General features: G+C 36.1%; 1 long non-coding RNA gene across 1 annotated transcript; it reads right to left on the bottom strand.

Annotated features, from left to right (window-relative positions):
• Window positions 1–2,337: 2,337 nt before the first annotated feature.
• LOC148690850 (uncharacterized) lies at window positions 2,338–3,013 on the bottom strand. Its single transcript, XR_015956361.1, has 3 exons — window positions 2,935–3,013; window positions 2,756–2,849; window positions 2,338–2,585 (listed from the first exon to the last, which is right to left on the bottom strand). It is a non-coding gene; the product is annotated as an uncharacterized LOC148690850 (long non-coding RNA).
• Window positions 3,014–3,256: the final 243 nt, after the last annotated feature.

Genomic DNA, 3,256 nt, shown 5'->3' with positions numbered 1-3,256 from the left:
CGGTGGTGGGGGCTTTGGTGGTGTTGCTGATGCTAGTCAAGGAGGTTTTGGTGAGGGGTGGGGGTGGTGGAGTTGGGGGAGGATTTGGTGGCGGTGCTTGTGGAGGATTTGATAGTGGTGTTGGAGGTGGAAGATGTGGGTTTGGCGGGCGCGGCAAAGGTGTTATTAAATGTTGGAGGCATCATTGACAATGGAAATGCATGATTATGTCAAACTGGTGTTCTATTCAACCATGTATGTTGAGCCAAAGTAACAACATCATAAACTCTAACGAGTTCAAAGTTGTATGGTGTTGAAGGCATTGGTTAATCTTCACTCTGTTATCTGCATACATTCTATTAATGCTTTGTTTATCTCTACCTACATTAACTATTAGCTTGAAGGACTCCTGTATCAATATGTAATATTGCTTCTAAAATTAATATAATCAAAATTTACAGACCTTCTCACTTGTATATGTATCATCCGAGGGATCATAATATATATATATATATATATATATATATATTTATTTATATATTTATATATATCTACATATATCCATGTCGTATATGTTAATGGAGCTGCCTATTGCCATGTACGGCTTTTTATCGTGAAGAAAAGCCAATGGTGAAAGTAATATCATTGATCTTATTGCTAGTGAGGGTTTAACTCCTTGAGATTACACCCTGATCAAAATATAATGTCACCATGCAATCTTATTTTAACTTAAATTTCCTGACCAATATGAACTAGCAATAATGAGAAAAAGGCAATGAATGCTTTTCCTAGTCATTTTGATACATATTTTTCATGCAGTAATTGTTTCAAACTTTGTGACAACAATTTAATTAAGGTGCTACAATGCATCCATGTATAGATAAAAGTGGAATCCACGTAGGTGTAAGTTCAGGGTTTCAGCCCTGCTTTGACTTCTCCTTGGGGTTTAGGGCTGAGTTTCTCCGTTGTTATCAAAAACAGAAATTGTTGAGTGCAGGCTTGAATTTTCTCCAAGGCAGAATTTCAAAAGGTGAATTTTCTTTGACTTTTTGAAACTCTAAAATGTCAAGTTTGTGTAGGAATTGACTAAAAATGATCATAAATCAAATATGTTAAAATGATCAATGATGACATATGGATCAAATATTAACGACATTTTGATATTTATTTGATGATATAACAATGAAATATCAAGACAAACTAATTATTTCAACAATTGAGAGTTTTAAAAAATAATATGAGTTCAAGTTTTGTAGGTGGCCATGGCGACGAGCTTAATGTCTGAGTCGTGTGTGCAGGGAATAAGGAAGATATAGATGATCATGCTCATGCGGACAAATGTATAGTGATGATGGAAATCAGTTAGTGAAAAAAACAGAGTGGTTCCTTGATGTGCCGGCTGCAGGAAATCCCAACATTCCGGGTGGGATTAATGCGGCGGTGGGTTTGGAGGAGAGGGAAAAAGGTTTGGTTTTAATTTTGGAGGGAAGGGATCATACAGTTATAGTTATGGTACTCTGGAAAACCTGCCAATAATGCAATTAATTTTGGGAAGCCTGACTGTGTTGGAAAAGGTGGAGGGGCTGGTGGTGGTGGAAGCCACCGTAAGAATAAAAAAGAGAAGAAGAGCCATCAAGTCGGTGGCGATAGGGGAGGTGGAATTGGGGGAGGTATTGGTAAAGGAATTGGTGGTGGAGGTCGGAGCTGGAGGAGGAATAGGAAAGGGCCATAATTAAGAGTAATACTACATTTATCATCTAATTATTTCATCATGTGTATCATCTCTCTAACAGAGATAGGTCCCGCCAAAGCATATGGATCCCATCTCTATTAGAGAGAGATGATATTAATGATGATACAACTAGATAGTAAAAGTAGCATTTTTGCATAATTAAAGATGACAGACGTATTGGCAAAGGAAGGGAAGTCAGTGTCGGCATTGGAAAAGGTAGGGGTACTAGTGGCAGCATAAACAAAGGTGGTGGCATTGGCAAATGAGGGGATGTTGGTGACGATGTTGGTGCTGGTGGGGGCAATGGAAAGGGAGGGGCAACAAAATTTGCATCTAAAAGTCTTTATTAGAGGCAAATATCTTGAAAACCGCCCCTAATAAAAAGGAGCAGCGGAAAATATATTCACCTCTAAAAGAGGCGTTGCTATTGTTATTAGGGGTGAATGGTGTCAAATTTCTGCACTTATTAGTTTTATCTCCCATGTTGAAAAATCTTATTGAAAAATATTCCACTAAAATCTTTCAACCATTTAAGGCAAATGATTCCGCCCCAAATACTTTCAATATAATAATAAAAAAAAAAAAAAAAAATATATATATATATATATATATATATATATATATATATGCACACACATAATCAATAAAAATTATTTATTTGGTTGATAAATAATTTCTTTTGAATAATTCCCTGTTCTCATCTGTTACAAAACCCAACACAACTCTTCATCTTCTCCAGAAAAATAAACCTTTTCTTCAATCCCTTGTTCTTAACCTCTGATGAAGTTGTCTAGAATAAGTCTCGAAACCGTTTCTTCTCTTAACTTCCATGCACGACGAACGATTTCAACTTGCGTTCTTTCTCAATTAGCAACTGTAAATATAGCGAAGAACAACTATTAGACTAAATCATAACCGCAATTATAAAACAAATAGAACAATAATAAAACTTCAATACCACATACGGTTAAATCTACAAGCAAAATCTATAAGTACAAAAAAAAAAAAAAAATCCACAAACAAAATCCATTAGAAAGTACGTACATCTACAATAAAATTTCTTGTGACGGACTTTAAACATATCGACTCAGGAATATATAACCAACTGCACTTCAACCTCTTCCATCCTCAAATTAACCTGCATAACAGAAAGTTTAGAGGAGAAATAACCTTGAATGAAACTATAAAGAACGAGTTTTGCTCTCCGTTGAATTAATGCAAACCTTTCTTTCGATATTTCCTTCACTTTCTCCCCGGGGGGGGGGGGGGGGTGGGGAATACACAGTGCAGGAGAGGTGGAAGGAGGAGGGACGGCAGAGGGAGGAAGAAGGGAAAAAAGGCAATCTGGTGATAGAGATCATGCGGCGCAGGAAGAAGAGATATGGAGTAATAGGGTTTAGAGTAATTAATTATTTATATATTAACATAATTTTTAAATGAATATATTTTTCGTCTGAGTCTAAAACAATTTAAAAATTGTTACGGGCAATTTAATTGCCAAAAACTTGTTGATTTTGGCAAAAATTTGACGCCTCCAAAATTTCA

Source organism: Pyrus communis, chromosome 15 (genome assembly GCF_041283825.1).
Source record: "Pyrus communis isolate YQ-2024b chromosome 15, ASM4128382v1, whole genome shotgun sequence".
Taxonomy (NCBI): Eukaryota; Viridiplantae; Streptophyta; class Magnoliopsida; order Rosales; family Rosaceae; genus Pyrus; species Pyrus communis.
Note: the sequence above shows the minus strand (reverse complement) of the source record. Positions and strands in the feature narration are given on the sequence as shown.